This window comes from Narcine bancroftii, chromosome 7 (genome assembly GCF_036971445.1).
Source record: "Narcine bancroftii isolate sNarBan1 chromosome 7, sNarBan1.hap1, whole genome shotgun sequence".
Classification (NCBI taxonomy): Eukaryota; Metazoa; Chordata; class Chondrichthyes; order Torpediniformes; family Narcinidae; genus Narcine; species Narcine bancroftii.
The window spans coordinates 170,121,201-170,139,768 of NC_091475.1; the positions used below are offsets into that span (position 1 = coordinate 170,121,201).

Below are 18,568 nucleotides of genomic sequence, written 5' to 3' on the forward strand. Positions count from 1 at the left end.
TATAAATGTTTAATTCTGTGCACAGTATAAAAATTGCCTGCAACCAGTGAACTTGGAAGAACGAGAAGTGAGACTGGACTGTGAACTTTTCTAAACATACACACACATTACATACATGTGCGCTTAGAATGAGAAGGGGGTTAAGTTAGGTTAGTTAAGTTAATAGTGATAAGTTAAAGTCTGATCCTGTTTTCATGTTTAAAGATAATTAAAAGCAACTTTTTTTTAAGTAACCATTTGTCTTGGTGAATATCTATTGTTGCTGGATTTATGGGTCCTCTGGGCTTGTAACAAGAAGGTTCAGACACTAGGTATAAATTGAATTCGAAATGGGTTGTGTGGGAGAGGTCAGAGAATGGTAATGGATGATTGCTTCTCAGATTGGAGGCCTGTGACTAGTTGGGTGCCTCAGGGATTGGTGTTCAGACCATTGTTGCTTGTCATCTATATCAGTGATCTGGATGATAATATGGTAAATTGGATCAGCAATTTTGCAGATGACACTAAGATTGGAGGCGTTATGGACAGAAAAGGAGGTTTTCAAAGCTTGCAGAGGGATCTGGGCCAGCTGGAAAAATGGTAGATGGAATTTAATGCAGACAAGTGAGAGGTATTGTATTTTGGTGAATGGTAGGGCACTAAAGAGTGTGATAGACAGAGGAAGCTGGGAATACAGATACATAATTCCCTGAAATTGGCATCACCAGTGGATAGAGTTGTAAAGAGAGCTTTTGGCATACAGCTTTCATAAATCAAACATGAGTATTGGAGCTGGGATATTATGGTAACGTTGTACAAGACATTGGTGAGGCCAAATTTGGAGCATTGTATGGAGTTTTGGTCACCTAACTGCAAGAAAGTTATCAGTAAGATAGAAGGATTGAAGAGAAGATTTACTAGAAAGTAGTCCGGACCTCAGGGACTGAGTTACAGAGAAAGGTTAAACAGGTTAGGACTTTATTCCCTGGAGTGTAGAAGAATGAGGGGAGATTTGATAGAGGTATTTAAAGTTATGAGAGGGATAGACAGAGTAAATGTAGATAGGCTTTTTCCATAGAGGGAAGGTGAGATACAAACTAGAGGACTTGGGTTAAGAGTGAAAGGGGAAAAGTTTAGCGGGAACTATCTCATACAGAGAAGTGGTGGGAGTGAGAAATGAGCTGCCAGCTGAGGTGGTGAATGTGGGCTCAATTTTAACATTTAAGAAGAATTTGGACAGATACATGGATGGGAGAGGTATGGAGGGGTATGGGACTAGTGAAAAAAAATGGTTTGGCACAGATTTGAAGGGCCGAAGGGGCCTGTTTCTGTGCTGTAGTGTTCTATGGTTTTATATATTGTCGATGTTTCGGGCCTGAGCCCTTGAAATGTCAGCAATATATCTTTGTCTCCTGTGCATGCTGAAAGACCAGCTGAGTTCCTCCAGTATTTAGGTGTGTTTTTATTAGGATCAGAACAATGTCAGCTTATAGGTTTCAGGGAGAATACCCTTTAACGAGGCCCAGATGTTACTTGGGCTAGGATAATGCATTAATTGGTCCTTGAGCACCCTGCACACAAAGGACCTTCTGCTGAGAACCCATTTTTCCAAGATTTTGCCTTCTGCTCATTATTATGAATCTGCTCGTACTTTTTGGACTGAGTGTAGCTGGCTTCTGTGGTAACCATGAAGCCACACTTGTTAGCTACAAAATATGCAACAGTAATTGGTCAAACTCTTTAAAAGCTCTTGGATTGGATCAATGTGCAAATCTAGGCTTCCACTGCAGCATTTTGACATTAAATATTTTTACCTAAGTACCTTCACTATAAGCATGACATTAGTTTAAGAAAGCAATGCAGTATCATTAAAAAAATTCCTCATTCAACTACATTTCCCAATGTACCTTTCCCTATATTTCAAAAAGATACTAATGCCCATTGCAGCCAACCAAAGCATCATTCCCAATCAGTTTTATACACCTTGTCAAGAACAAGAACAAATAAGATTGACCCAGTCTTGCACATACAACTAATTAAATCCTTGCATGCATTTGCTTATCTTTGAACTTTCTGCAGTAGAGCAGAGATAGTGGAATGTGGCTTTCATAAGCCTCTTTTACATAGAACCCACAAGCCAGCTTTCCTCTGGCTTTTATATGCTTCACTTACCTGCATGAATGCAGAAAAGGTGGATTGGTGGTTCCATTTCACTCCATGTTTCCTCTGCCAAGGGAGATAGTGTTAGAGATGGAGTGAAGTTGCACTGACGAGCGCTGAAATCGGCTCGAAAGGGGGATGGCTGATGATGTCCTCAACTTGCAACCAAAGCACGTACATTTTTAATTAACCGTCTGTGAACTCGGCAGTTCATCCATTGCGAGTCCAGGAATGAACTGGTTCTTACGAGCAAGGCACATCCAATATGTCTGCAAACTGGGATGATAGCATTCAGACCTGCTTTTCAGCCTCCATTAGTATGTTCAGATCGATTTCACTTCCTAGCGGGTATGTTCTACATCACTTGCTCCCAGATGGGTTAGTTGAATCAATTAGCAAAACATGTTCACAGAAAAAGAAATGAGGAAGGCAGGTGATGCCATTAACATGAAACGAAGAGAGCGGGAATGGACTTGATGTAAGTGTCTGGGCTGAGGACCCTCTATCTTTGCTGTAACTTCAATATAATTCAAAAAGCTAGAAGAGATATACCACTGAGCCGAGATCCAAAACCCTGGCTTATTTTTTTACACTGATAGGAGATGCCATGTTATGAATTAATAGAGAATATTTGAGACAGTTCTTAGAATAATACCTTATGGAACCATCTACCAAAGATTTAGCATTGAACAGGAGCTCGGTGGAGGGGGAGCAGGAACCGGGGGGACCGTGGAAGGATACAGCAGGGACTGGGGGAGAAGCGTGGGGAACGAGGGGGGAATGGGGAGGGTAGAAGAAGAACATGGACCGAGGAGGGGAGAGGGAGAACAGGGACTGGGGAGGGGGAGAGTAGGAGCCAAGGAGGGGAGGGGGAGTGAGGACTGGGGAGGGTAGAAGGAGAACATGGACTGAGGAGGGGAGAGTGAGAACAGGGAGTGGAGATGGGGGGGTTAGCGGGGTCCGGGGGAGGGAGGGACCAAGGGGGAGCAGACACCGGAGAGGGGTGGGAAGCAGAGACCAGTGAGGTGGAAGGGGGAAGAAGTGGGGAGAGAGGGAAGGACATGGCTGGGTTCCAGTGACCCACACTGAGCCTATGTGGCCAGGGGCGAGTGAGGGCATTTGCACTCCCCTGCCCCCATTCCTCGGGGTGTCACCATTCCATTGCCCTTCTGAGCAGGTATGAGTTAGTGAATTTCAACTGTGGGCACACCAATAACTTGGGTAAAGATTACACTTACTTTGGGTAATGTTCCAGTGAAAAAAAAAGTGATCAACATTTTAATTTTGTGGTGGAAGAAGATTTTAAGAGAGGTGGACATGCACTCATGACATAGCACTGAGGACTCTTCATTCCTGCCTGAGGCTCTCATAACATATCAGTAATGAACAATGCATAAAGTTTCATACAGATGCCTAGCATTATTGTTGTGAGGGATGTTTTAGTGTTTGCCCAACCAAGCAATGGAAATTATTGACTTTCAATTTTAAGTTGTTTGCCTTGACTCTTTTTGAAGTTTGAAGAAATAAACTGACCAGCTAAATATGGACTCCAGTTCAATAGTTAGAATGGATCCACGCCAACGATAAGTGTGTAAAAAGTATTAATATCCCCAGGCAGTGAGTGGTTGGGGGCTGGAGCGCTTTGCCACCGGTAATCGATGTAGCGATCAAAGGCAAGCTGAAATGTTTGAAGAAATACATTATGGGGTGAAGGGGAGAAGGTGGGAAATGGGGCCAGATGGATTCCCCCAATGTACAACTAGTAGGGACTCAATGGGCGAAACACCCTCTTTCTGTTTTTTTTTTAAATGTTGTCCTTATTCGCTGAAAGAATTGGATTCCTCGTTTAATTGCAGCCTGCCACTCTTAACAACACATCGATAGCAACTGAACAATAAAATCACACTGACAGTGCAGAGACCATTATTGATTGGGCACCATAATATCAATGATGCTTTTGGAAAGGCTTGATTTGAACAGGTTTGGAGTGAACAGCAGGAATATTTACCACATGGAAGCTTTGCGAGCCCCTCACTCACTGGACAGTGCCTCGATAACCTGATCACCGCATGTTGGTTGGTGCACACTGTGAACACTTCCTGGGCCAAGGAGTCGAGCATGCATGCGTCCCAGTCCAAGAGGCAATTTCAAAAAGAGTCGGACTTGGCAGTGAAGGTATAGGACATGGAGAGGGAGGGGGTTGCCTGGCCCCAGCAACACTGAACTGCTATGCTTGTGCCCAATGCAGAAACATACGGGATGCCTCAAAGTCAAAATCAGGACCGTCCGGCCTAAAACCGGATGTCTGGCCACCCTGACAGGCTCCTCTGAGGTCTGCCATTAGTTTGCCTAATGGTAGTGCTAGTTCTGGGTGTGATGGAATTATAAATGCTGACATCAATGGCAGATTTGTGCTCTGTGAAAATATTGCCAACCCCTCCCTGGCAACTCTAGTGAAAGACTTTTTTTTAGTATAATGACACAGATCCATTATAGCAGTTTGAGCTTTATAGAAGAAATCTGATTTCACAAAGTAAATCTAGGCTTCCACTGCAGTATTTAAACATTGAATGTTTTTTTACTTGTGCAGCAATACAAGTTTGGACATTGTATTGTGATTTGATCTGTAAATACTAAAGAACATTAGTTACCACTTGTTTTCACTGATAGAAAGCTCTGCCATGTGGAGCATTGGAGCTTGATCCTCCCATACTCCTTCACATGCCACTCAGACATGACAAAAATCCTATCATTTTAATCTATACATCAGCACTCTTCACTTTACAGCCTTCAATTGAATTTGCAACTGAAGTGTTGCCTTGTAATTAACTGATCTATATTTACAATACATTAACTTTCTACCCTTGCTTCAACACACGTGGGTCCGATTAATTACATTTGTGGGAATTCTCCATCCAGTCCCTCCTCTAGTATGTCACTTACCCTTAAAGAGGGAAAGGCAAAAGACAAGAAATTATAGGACAGTTATCCTGACTTCTGTGCTTGGTAAGATTTAAATATCCATTATTAGGATGAGGTTTGGGTAGAAAATCTTAAACAAAACAATAAAATCAGAATGGTTTACTTCAGCAGAGACCATACCTGACAGATCTGGGAATTCTTTGAGGAAGTACAGATCAGGTTAGACAAAGGTGAGTTGCTGGATACTGTTTACTTGGATTTTCAGAAAGCCTTGGACCAAATGATAGGTGTCTCCTTACTTCTCTCGTTGCTCAGGTAGCTTGAGGCTTTCCAAAAGTCATAAGACTGGGTTACTGGTGATCCAGAAAGAAGTGCAAAGGTTTCACACCTTGTAAATCAGAAGAGATTGGGAAATTAGATGTGAAAGATTAGATACGAGTAGGTCATCGGCATTAATTTATATGATACTGTGGCCATGAATTTGGTGGTGCACATTGAAGGCCAATGCTCTCATTGCAAACCCCAATTAAGTCAATTGTTACATACCTTTTGTGTGCCACCTGCTCTTCAAAACAGGAGACACATATAAATGACTTGGTACAATGTGTTCGGTGTGATGTGATTAAATAGTTGGCAATGTGTGAAGCTGTAAATTATCATTGCAAGCCTCAGAATTCTGATGAATATAATCTGAAGTCTATGAATCTTCGGTAGAAGTCCTGATTATTAGCGATTGTTATTAGGTGGGTGCCAAGAATGAAGCAGAGGGTGAAAGTAATGGTGCAGCTTTTGACAGAGAGAATTTGATGGTACCTTAAAAAAAATCCTTTACCACACATGTGAGGTCAGTAAACTTCTTGAAACACTCCATCCTTACCCCTGGTATTTCTGATGCTCATATTGAGTTCAACCTCTTCCCCTTCTGCTTAGTAAATTAATTGGAATAGTTTCCAGCTCTTTATCAATATAAAATGTTTCTGCTTCACTCTATTACATCCAACAAGTGACCCAGAGCAGCATTGGAAAACTTTGGTGCTACTATCTTTTAAAATCTATTGTGACTTTTCCCAACATTCCCAATCTGAGGTAAGACTTACTAGTCTTTGCAGGGATGAGCACCTCCGTTTTAGGTGTCTATAGTACAAACTCAGTTAATTAGCTGCATATCCTATCTGATAGCCAGGGGTCCTGAAAGGTACTGTAAAATATTCCTTTCCCCCCCCCCCCCACCAAAAAGATTATAAGGCAGGCTGAGGTTGGTGAGTGCACTAGGCTTTTCTACCACATTGGTAGAAAGGACACCAAAGTAAATCAGCAAGCTGAACAAGATTTGCTGTTGGTTATAGATAGCAAAATTCTAGATAACCTCATATTTACATGCACTGGCTAGGAGAGCTTTAGAAGAGTTGAGTCTGAAAATAACCAGTGAATTGATGAAGGTTCCAGTGGGTGGTATTGTTAATAAGCAATATGTGGCAAGAGGCTTTGTCTGGTGCATCCTGGGATGTGATGTGTGAAATTAAAAAAAAACAGAAAATGCTGGAAATACTCGACAGGTCAGCATGTGTCTGTGGAAAGAGAAAAAGAGCTAATTCATACTCTGGGTCCTCCAATTTCATTCCACATCTCAAAGACAAAGCAAGTCATTAATTGCCCCTAGTATAGGTGAGTGGTAGAATCTTAGGAGAGTTGAAACATAAAATATAAAACATGACAGCACAGTACAGGCCCTTCAGCCCACAATGTTGTGCCGACCTGCATAAACCAACTCAACAATATAAACCTTCCCTACCTCACACCCATAATCCTCTATTTTTCTTGCAACCATGTACCTTAGTGAAATGGGTGGCCCGGTTGGCATAGCGATTCATGCAGTGACTTAATAGATCCAGCAATCGGGAATGGGGTTCAAATCCCACACTGTCTGTGAGGAGTGTTTACATACTCCCTGTGTCTGCATGGATGTTTCCCCAGGGCCTCCAGTTTCCTTTCGCCATTCAAAAAGTACTGGGAGTTGTAGGTTAATTGGGTATAAATTGAGCAGCATGGACTTGTGGGCTGAAATGGCCTGTTACCATGCTTTATGTCTAAATTTAAATTTAAATGTCCCCATTGTACTGTAACAGATTAGTGTTAACCTTTACTTTAATGTGAAACTATATTTGTTTTATAAAAATGGCTTAGTAAAGTAAATTATAGAGTTAAAATATTGCATCTGAATTATTAGTAAGTTAGCTGCGGGTTGGTATAAGGTCACACACAGGTCACAGCACATTTATAGAGAACCATTGTTTTCAGAGAAGAGTGTTCATTCTCAGAGTTGAAGTGTCTGGACAAACAGCTAATGCATTTCAAGTGGGTCTTAATTACTCAAGAAATGCTGACTGAGTAAGCCATCTGTTTTAATAAAAACCACTTAAGCCTTTTGAACAGAGGTTGTTATGGATATGGAATGGTTTTGAAAAAGGAACAATTACGGTAGAAATAAAACTGATGGTTATGGGATTTCCAAGAAAGGGGGCTCACCTTGGTGATGATGTAACGGTCACAGGATTTGGGAAAATTTATTTCCAAATTCAGACATTTTGTTTTCAGTTTTTGGAAGAGTTCAGTTTGGAGAGTACAGAAGTCAAAACCCCTGTGACTCAGGGGCTGAAACCTAGTGAAGGACAAGGTTGAGTTACAGTAACCAGAATTGGTGCTGTTATGTATTACTCCTGGGAAAAGGGGAACATAGACTAGTGGCTTTTGAAATAAGGAAGACCATTTCACTCTCTCTTTGGAAAAGAGGACAGATTTATATTGAGTCTATTTTTGTGTGGCCACTTCATTTAACCCTTGTCTAGATTTGAGAATTCATTGTGGAAGATAATAACCAAATTGTGAGTAAAAGGCCTGAAGCTATAATGTTTAAAAGTGCTTTATAATTATTTCTGAACTGAGAATTTAAGACCTTCAAGCAAGACTCAAATTATGCTGAACTTTTAAAGATTGACTTTTCAGAGTGGGACTTTAATTACACATACATTTACTTTTGCACATAGTACTGTTAAGTCTAGAGTTAAGTACATTTAGATATAAGTAAGAAATGTTATGTTGTTAATAGTTTAATTAAAAAACTATTCTTTTGAATTGCCATTGTCTGGTGAATTTTCCATTGTTATTCTGTTGTAACAAAGTCCCTTTAGTCCCAAAAAGAATTGAAAGGGTTGTTAGTGCCTGACAGGATCAACCTGGCAATGCTTTCCAGGCACCAAAACTCTCTTACATCTCCCCCAAACTTTCCTCCCCTCACCATATACAGATGGGAATGCATAAAGAATAAAGTGAGAGTTAGTATGGATTAATGCAAAAGGGAGTTTGATGGTTGGCCCAGACCTGGTGGGCTGAAGAGCCCTTTTCCACACTGTATGGTTATAGGACTGTTTTATGTACTGTAACTACAGCCGTTATCATGACTTCTTCTTGCTCCTAATGGGAGACAGACCCCATCTGCAATCATGATAAGTTTTCTAGGATTGAAGATCCTTCATGGGATCATCAAGGGGATAAAAGTTTGTAGAATTGTAGAATACCCTAATTTCTAAATTATTTGGCTGAAATGTTATTTTGCCTACAGGGGACAAATAAAGTTTTTGTAATTGCAAAATCCTTCCTCTAGTTCTTTCTACTTTGAATAGAAACCACTGCTCTGCTTATTGCTTTTGCACCTGTCACTGTCTGCCTTGCCTGATATTTAGCCTTCTCAAGTTCTTACATGCTGGTTAAAATAATCATCCCACACTATTGGAATGTAAATTTCTGTGGTTTAAGCATAATAATTACTGTCTTTTACTTCTATAACAAACTCCAGCATAAATTCGTGTACAACCTAAAACAATATTTGTAGCACTAAGAAGCATACTCCATGTGTCAGTTAATGTTTGCTCAGCCAGCAAACAATTTGCAAACTAGTTCTTGATAATAATATTATGGTCTTATACCCAGTGTTATCTCTACCATTCTGTGATTTAATCCACAATGAATGCTTGGATTGAAGGCAATATTGGGTCTAATGTGGACCAAATCCAACCACCAACATTGACAAGTGAAGTACAAATTGGCTACAGGGAGAACATGATGAACATGTGTTGAAGAAAGAAGTGGTGAACCAGGGCACCAGGATTTCTACCTCTGGTTAGAAACTCCTGTATTGATGTAACAAATGTCAGTAAAATTTAAGTCATGGAAATTAAAAGTGCAATGATTCCCTGAATACAAATCCAGAAAATGATTAGAAAGCGGAAACAGTGGTAAACTTGTTTTTGGATCGGAGGCCAGTGTGGATTTATGTCTACCAGATAGCAGGGATGAGACTATAGTCCTTTTTGAAGTATATGAAGACCTAAAGTTGGAAATAGCACAATTTCAAAGTTTGCAAATAATATGAAATTGGAAATACAAGAGTATTCAAAAACAGGGATCGCACACTTCTGGGAAATACCTTAATCTGCACTTAATCTCGGCCCTGACTCAAGGTCACTTATGCCATAAAATTCAATGCATGCTGTTCCCATATCCATGTTATTCTATCATATAAAAAGTGACAATATTGTACATGACCTATTGGCTGTTGTCTCAGATTAAAAAATGGATCCCCTTTTCATTTCCTGCTTGCTCACCCAAATGATGAGAGCTTTCAGCTGTCTAATAGTTTCATGGTGAAGGAAGCAAAACAACCAAGAAAAATGTTTAAATCACCTGCAGCTTACAAATCAGATTCTACAATGAGGGAACGAGACAGAAGATCCGTAATAAATTTATTGTCATCTTTGATGAAAAAAGAAGCTGGCATGCTCATGACTAGCAATTTGTGGTTGCTCCCATCAATTACTTTTGTTTTCTACAGTCTGTTGTGATAATAGATTTAGGATTGTTACCCTGTCCTTCTCCACCTGATGAGTCTGAGTAGGTACTGTCTTCAATTGTAAAAAAGAGGTGAATAGATTCCATTGTTCTCCTGAGTCAGGAGCATTAGATTTAGAAGATTAGTAAGTGTGGGAGGGTGTCATGAATGTTAGATCATTGACCTAATTGGTTGATTGATTGCTATGAGGTGAGGGATGTTAGAGCTCTGCAGGATTCGGACACCAGCTGGGTTACCTGCATCCTAAAATTTTAGTGTCCTTTCTGAATATGTAAACCAATAATTTCCATTCAGTATTGTCAAATACCATAAAGAAATACAAAGAAACTACAGACAAATATGCAAATTTGTTCAAACTGTTCATAAAAGAATGCACCGAGTATACAAATATTTTTGTTCGATGAAGTAATTCAAGGTGAATTGTATTTTACTGCAGTTTATAAAACTTTTCATTTTTCATGTCAAACATATTTGGTCTTGTATGTTGTCAAGTTTTTTTGAACATTTTATTTTAGTTTTCACAGACTTACAAAATCCAATAAACAAAGCCATTCAAGTACATGTGCATACCCAAAGTCCATATTTGTCCCAACCCCCACCCCATCCACCACAGGGAATGTATTCCAAAAACTCAACTCGATCCCACTCATCATGGGGCATGTGTCCCCTATCAAGACCTCTAATGAAAATGAATCACAATGGCAGTGCCATTCAAAGAAAACACTAAAAAGAAGAAACTCAAAAGAAAAGAAAACTAAGGACCTGAAAAGAAAGGACAGGTGTGTCATCTGTGCCAGGTCCTATTTCTGTAATCACACCTCTTGCCTGGGATAATTTAACCTTATCCCTATTTAAAAAGTTTGGGGGGGGGGGGGGAAATAATCAGTCTATCTGAGAACCAGTAAGGTTGCCAGACTCTAACAAATGTGTCGTGTTTTCTCTGTAGGTTATATGTGATTTCCTCCAGGGTAATACAACTCTGAATTTCCATATTCCTTCGTGTGATATTTAGCTGGGAGTCCGACTTCCACAAAACCACTATACACTTCCTGATTACAGCCAAAGCGACCTTCACAAATGAAATTTGGAATTTAGTCAGTCTAAACAACACTTCTCCAATATACCCCTAGAGGAACAGCTCCAGATTCTATGGAAAATCCACTTGTTTTTTTTAAGAATATCCCCTCGGACTTCCCAAAAAGGCCTCACCTTTGAGCACAACCAGGTAGAGTGGACATAAATTTCCACCTCCACACATCTAAAACACATTTCAGAAATCTCAGACTTGGATCTGTGTAGTTTCTGAGGTGGAAGGAACATCTAGTACAGGAAGTTATACTGCACCATGCTGTACCTGGCATTGACAACCCCATCGCACTGTCAGACACAGGTCCTGCCACCATTCTTCATTGATTGTTGTACCCAAGTCCGACTCCCATCTCTCCCCCGACCTTCGGACCCTCACTTTGGAATATGTAATATATCTTAGAAATAAATTTACACACATTTCCCTTTCGAATTTGAATCTCCATGTCACTATATTCAGGCAGAGTCATTGCTAATCCCTCAATAAAGATCTTATTTGCAGATAGCAGAATGTTCTGTTGGACAAAATTATACTGGTTTCTCAATTGCTCAAATGACATGATACACCAGATCCCCCCGGCACCAGGTGGTATGTAATCAAGACTAATTAAAAATATAATTTTCCTCTTCCAATTGTACATTTCCAAGTTTCATATCAAGTCTGAAGAATCCTAGTCTCACAGCAGAAAAGGCGAGACATCGTAGGAAATACGATGTCGTGGCTGTTAAAGAGGCTTTGCTGGAGGAAGGGCATGATGGACTGATGCAGGTACCTGGCTTTAGGTGTTTTAAAAGGAATAGGATGGGAGGAAAGAGAATGGGGGAGGATGGAGTACCATTACTGGTCAGGGAGAGCATCACAGCTATAGAAAGGGAGGATGCTGCTGAGCGAGTGTCAACTGAGAAGGTATGAGTGGAAGTCAGAAATAGGAAGGGAGCAATCACTGTGCTAGGAATAATCTATAGGCCCCAAATAGCCCTTGGGACACCGAGGAGCAGATAAGCAGGCAGATTTTGGAATGGTGCAGGAAATACAGAGTTGTTATTATGGGAGACTTCAAATCCCCTAATATTGACTGGCACTTCTTGACTGCAAGTGGGATAGATGGGGCTGAATTTGTCAGGAGTGTTCAAGAAGGACCAATCGATGAGAGAAGAGGCCATATTGGATCTAATTCTGGGTAAAGAACCTGGTCAGGTGGCGGACCTCTCGATGGGGGAGCATTTTAGTGAGTGACCACAACTCCCTGAACTTTATCATAGCTATAGATCAGGATAAAACCAGACAAAATCTGAAAGTGTTTAATTGGGGAAGGGCTCATTATAATGGGATGAGGCAAGAACTAGCAAGAGTAGATTGGAAACAGATGTTCAAGGGTGAGAGTACAGAACTAATGTGGAGGAAGTTTAGGAACCTCGTATGTTGGGTTCAGGATAGGTTTGTCCCGTACTGAAAAGATGGTAGGAAAAGGGAACCATGATTGACAAAACAGGTGAGGCAGCTAGTCAAGAGACAACCCCCTTTCACAACGCCAACCCTCCTAGGAAGTGGGTAAACTTAGTGGGCAAGCTGCACCTGGGGAGCCTTTCCCACTGCACCATAATTTACCTGGTTCATTACGAACCTGGGATTTTGAGGGGGAGTCCCACCTCCTGCGTGACGTCGCAAGTGACATATTACCTACAGCGCTTTGACAGCCCCGCTGACTGTACAGTTAGAATTCACAGCATGGCCAACAGCCCTCTGACCCCCCGAAGGAAGCATACATTAGAGATAGGAAGCAGGAAACAGGAAGGGCTCGTGAGGAGTACATGATAGCCAGGAAGGAATTTAAGAAAGGACTTAGAAGAAATCAAAGGAGGCATGATAAGGCCTTGTTAAGTAGGATTATGAAAACCCGAAGGTGTTCTATGCATATGTGAAGAACAAAAGGATGATGAGAATGAAGGTGGGGCTGCTAAAGGATAAAGGAAGCAACATGCACCTGGAGGCAGAGAGGTTGGGAGGTCTTAAATAAATACTATACTTTGCTTCAGTATTCACAAGAGAAAAGGACCTTGTGATCAAGGTCGGTATAGACAGGGTTGTGTGATGGACAGTGTTGAGATTAAGGAACAGGAAGTGTTGGATCTTCTTAAAACTGTTAAGATTGATAAGTCCCCAGGACTGGAAGTGATATACCCCAGGTTGCAGTGGGAAGTAAGAGAAGACAGAGCTGGGCAGTAGCTTTGATCTTTGAATCCTCTTTGGCAGCAGGGGAGGTGCCGGAGGATTGGAGAATGGCAAATGCAGTCCCCTTGTTTAAAAAAGATAATAGGGAGAATCCTAGAAACTATAGACTATAGAACTGACAAATGTCAGTTGTGTGCAAACTATTAGAGAGGATTCTTAAGGATAGGATCTATGAGCATTTGGAGAAGTACAGTCTACTCAAGGATAGTCAGCATGGCTTTGTGAAGGGAAGGTCATGTCTCATGAGCCTAATTGAGTTTTTTTGAAGAGGTAACAAAAGAAATTGATAAGGGTAGGTCTATATGGATTTTAGCAAGGCATTTGACAAAAGTCCCCCATGAGAGTCTCGTTCAGAAAGTCGTGAGGCATGGGATCCATGGAACCTTGGCTGTGTGGATAAAAGAATTGGCTTGCATGTAGGAAACAGAGGTTAGTAGTGGAAGGAAAATATTCTGCCTGGAGATCAGTGGCTAGTTCCACAAGGATCCATTCTGGAATGCTTGCTCTGTGATCTTTATAAATGACCTAGAATAAGAGCCGGAAGGAGGGGTCAGTAAGTTTGCAGATGATAAGAAGGTTAGAGGAATTGTGGATGATGCTGAAAGTTGTCATAGGTTAAAAAAGGATATAGACTTTTTAAACCTACTCTACAGAGTCAGATGGAAAAGTGGTAGATGGATTTCAATCTGGATAAGTGTGAGGTGATGAGCTTTGGAAGGACAATCCAAAGTCCGAGTACAGGATTATTGGTCAGTTACTTAAGAGTGTGGATGAACAGAGAGACCTTAGGGTTCAAATCTATATATCCCTTAAGGTCACCACACAAGTTGATAAGATAGTTAAGAAGGCCTATGGGATGTTAGGATTCATTAATAGGGGGCTTAAGTTCAAGAGTCAAGAGGTCATGTTGTAACTCTACAAATCTCTGGTAAGACCATACTTTGAGTATTATGTTCAGTTCTGGTCACCTTATTATAGGAAGGATGTGGAAGCTATAGAGAGGGTGCAGAGGAGAATTTCCAGGATGTTGACGAGATTGGAAAATAAATCTTCTGAGACAAGGATAGCAGAGCTGGGATTTTTCTATTTGGTGCGTAGAAGGACATTAAAGGTCTACATGATTATGAAAGGCATAGATAGGGTGGACAGCTAGTGCCTTTTTCCCAGGGCAGGAAAAGAAAACACCAGAGGACATATGTACAAAATGAAGGGGTGGGGGGTAGTTTAGGGGAGATAGCAGGGTTAGGTTTTTACACAGAGAATTGTGCCAGGGAATTTAAGAGACTCTTAGGGTTACGGGATAGGGAGGATTTAGGACTATATGGGTTGCTACAACATCAAGGGCCAAAGGGCCTGTCCTGTGCTGTATTCTATATCTATGTTTTATGTTACCAAAACAAAATTTATGAATGAAAGCCTTAATTTCTTCTTTTGCAAAAATAATAGATTTGACAAACTTTCAAAATTATAAAACCTTAAGTTACACATTGACTCTTTGTTACACATTCACTATAGGGATTTTGATAATTAAGGAGGCTCAACTTATTGAAAAACTGAAGATTTTCTGCAATCTAAGCAACTCTTCAAAGTTTCAAAAATAACATGAAGAACTCAATTAGCAAATGAGACCTAATGCTTTCACTAACTGCAAGACAGGTAATAGGTCCTGAACAGTTTTCACAAGGAAACTAAGTACATAGATAGGGTGGACAGCTAGTGCCTTTTTCCCAGGGCAGGAAAATAAAATACCAGAATCTCGTAACATGTGTGAAGATGAATCTTTGTTAAATATAGCAAGCTTGGCAAATAAACAAATCTTGGTACAATTACTGAAAGCTTTTATATTTTAGATTTTGCATGTAACACAATCAAGAGCATATTTGTGAATAAAAAGAAAAAAGACTACTTTTTTTAAAAAAAAGCTTTTTCTTCTTATTTATTCTTACTTCTCCATATTTTGGGAGTGAGAAATTTATCATATTCTATTTTTATTCTTGATGTTTCTCTTAAGCACTTGAACAGACTGTCTTCTCATCTTTCAGATGATTTCATTCCTCACATATTCACATTTGGGAGATTAAGCTATTTATAAATTTGCTGTCATTTTGATGGATAGCTGCAAGACCAGACATTTGCTTTGACATGAAACCCTTCAAGACAACAGTTGCTCGGGAACAGTAAACTGTTTCCATCATACTTCAAAATCCTCAAGTGTAATATTACTGTTACACTTTACCATCTGAGGTTACATTGCCCTTGTCGCTACTGCTTAGCAGCACATATTCCATGAAAACCAATATTAATGCAGTTCCTCCCATAGTTATTTGCTATTGTTAAAATATAATCTAAAAAATGTTTAAAGTTGACTATATGAATACTTTTATAGGTTTAATTTGTAGATCTTTCCAACCATCATGATCTTTGATGAATAGGATGATGTGGTATTAAGAGTTTCTATATCTAACAATATCCATGGATCTCGCTTCTTGAATACAAGGGAAATTCTGTGAGAATTGTGTCACATTTTCTGAATGGGAATCCAGCATCTACACCTGGAGCTGTCTGTGTCCACTTACATTTCTGTTCATAGGTAAAGTGAGAATCGACCACTCCCAAGCCATTACATGAAGACCTAGTTACAGGCCCCTCTCCTAATATACTCATTTCATCCATTCCTCAGGAGTTTGTAGTGGGGTGACAGAAGCTAGACACTAAGTTCGTGTCACCTCTGTTCCTCCAGCTCAGGTGCAGTTTAAATGGAGCTCTCAGATCTGCTTGCATCCATATCTTTTGGCTGAGCTTCATCCATGAAGGAGAAAGAAAAAGCATTAAATCATAGAAAGTTTACAATATAGAAGGAGGACATGAAGTCCATCCTTTTCTTCTCCTAGAATGCAAGAAAATAGGAGCAGGAGTAGGCCATCAAGTGTCTCAAGATACCCACCATTCAGTGTGATCATGGCAGGTCATTCAAAGCTCTTCAAATGTATAAATGTGTGGCAGGTAAGACAGTGAACTGCCAACTTATTGGAGAAAAATCTTTATTTCGTCTCTAATTCTGGTACTAATTGTTTCAGATCTCTGTTCTCTGCTTTCTGTTACCACTGCAAAGGACATTTAGTATAGATGTGAAGTTGATGGTCAGCATGGGCAATGTTGGCTGAAAAGCCTGTTTCTATGCTTCATTATTCTATGACTATTAAATATATGCTTCGTATTTACAGTTAAAGCTCTTTTCGTCTTCTGTTCCAAAGAAAATAAACCCAGCTTATACAAGCTTCCCTCATAGATAAAATCTTGCAGGTCCAGATTCCCCAGAGAATCTCCTGACAGAAGTGCAAAGCTGCAGCCTGAGTGAAAGTCGACAGTCACCATGCACAAGGATCATGGCTACTGAAGCTTGTTTAAATAAGATAAAATACAAAAGAGAATTTTTTTAAAATTATGTGTTTCTCCACATAGATTGAAACTGTGCAGTGGAAACATTATGATAAGCATATCAAGCTCCTTCACGAAAAGGAGACTGAGATTCAGGATCTGAAGGTCCTATTGAATAAGTAAGAGGTTTTTTTTATTAGTTTATACATTACAATTTAAAAATATGAAAATTGGAATCACAAAATAAGAGGATAACATGCATCAGATATTTCGCTTTTATTCCATTTGAGCACTATGTTAATTAGATGTTTTTATCTGTTTGAATATGACTAATGACTTTAATTATTTGCAGTTTATAAAAGCAGACACAGGTATATCAAATCTTGTGCTATGCATTTATGAACCGTAGAATGGCTTAGCAGTGGGATTGTCAACTCCAAACCAGATTGTTAAGTGTTCAGTCTTTATTCTAGAGACTTGGACACATGATATGGTTTGACTGAGAACATGTATGCGCAGAGAGAGGATTCAGAGCCCTAAACCTAACAGCATGAACATTGATTTTTTAAATTTTAGGTAAGCCCTATTTCCATCTGATTCCACTGTTCTCTTTTTTACCTACTCCTGTCCTTAATATTTTTTTCTTTCTCTCTAACTTTTCTTTTTCTACCTGTTACAAACTAACAAACGGTGTTAGTACTAACGAAGGAACTGCAATGAAAAATTCACCAGACAACGGTAAATTCAAAATAATAGTTTTTATTAAACTATTAATCACATAACGTTCTTACTTATCTCTAAACTTAACTCTCACTTAAATCCCACTTCACGCCAATGTAAATGAGTGTTTTTAATGTCCAAACTATTTCAGTTTAAACTTGAGTCTGTAAAATCAATTTTAGCTTCCAGTTTCAAACTTCTTGTTGAACTTCAAGATCTTGTAAAATTGTGGTTCAGAAGTAAAGTATTTCCCCCTATCTTGTTAGGGTTGAGGAACTGTGATCTTCACAATGAGTTATTTCTTAAACAGGAGTGGCCATCGTCTGGGATCATGAGGCTGCCTCTCTTTTCTTAAAAGAGCAGTTGGAAGAGGTCTTACTTATTTAAAACCTGCTTATGTTGTGTATTTCCTATATTAAAGATGATACAATTCATAATAGCATATCTCTCTCTCTCTCTCTCCAGACATTACTGCCCTAGTCCTGTCTTTCCAGAATGTCAAGTTTCTTCAGTCTTCTGATTCAAAATGTCCCTCTACCTTCAGTATATAGTTCTCTGACATCATGTGACATGCCATCACCACAGTTTTAGTTTCATTTCTGCAGAACCTATGGCCTTTCTTCAAAAACACTCCATATCCATAACAACGTCTGACCTCATCTTTGTTCAAGAGGCTTGTGGTTCGATTCCTGAAAGTCTACACAAGTCATTCCAAATGATACTTGAGGTCTGGAACAGCTGCCAGCGTAACGTTGATTGTAAATAAAAATTACTTTTAAGAACCACACCTGGTATTTGAATTTCAATTAAGAACTCTTCTTCAGTTTTATGGTTTTGTTTTCCTCAGACACATTGATTCCAACTGAACACTTTCTCTTATTGCAATGATGTTTCTGCAAATGTGCTGTGACCTGTGTGTGACCCTGCACCAGCCCACAACTAACTTACTAAGAATACATATACAATATTTTATCTCTATTACTTACTTTTTATGAAATATAACTTAACATTAACTTAAATATTAATATCAACACAGATCCATTACACCACCCCCTTCCTTTTTTTTATTTTATTTTTTTTTTAAATTTTTTTTTTTTTTTAATTTTTTATTTTTCACACCATAAATCACAATAGCCATGATATACACTTTTTCTTTTCCACACATTTACAGTGACTTTTTCTCC

The 18,568-nt window shown here is 39.6% G+C and overlaps 1 protein-coding gene and 1 long non-coding RNA gene across 2 annotated transcripts in view; both read left to right on the plus strand.

Annotated features, from left to right (window-relative positions):
• The window catches only part of LOC138739368 (uncharacterized), a 52,398-nt gene extending 34,229 nt beyond the window's left edge, over positions 1–18,169 (plus strand). Inside the window, exon 2 of the long non-coding RNA XR_011342202.1 lies at positions 17,850–18,169. This is a non-coding gene — a long non-coding RNA (uncharacterized lncRNA). The remainder of the gene's footprint in view (positions 1–17,849) is intronic.
• Positions 1–18,568, plus strand: part of LOC138739361 (putative leucine-rich repeat-containing protein DDB_G0290503) — an 86,480-nt gene that overhangs the window by 44,711 nt on the left and 23,201 nt on the right. The gene's annotated exons all lie outside the window — the stretch shown is intronic.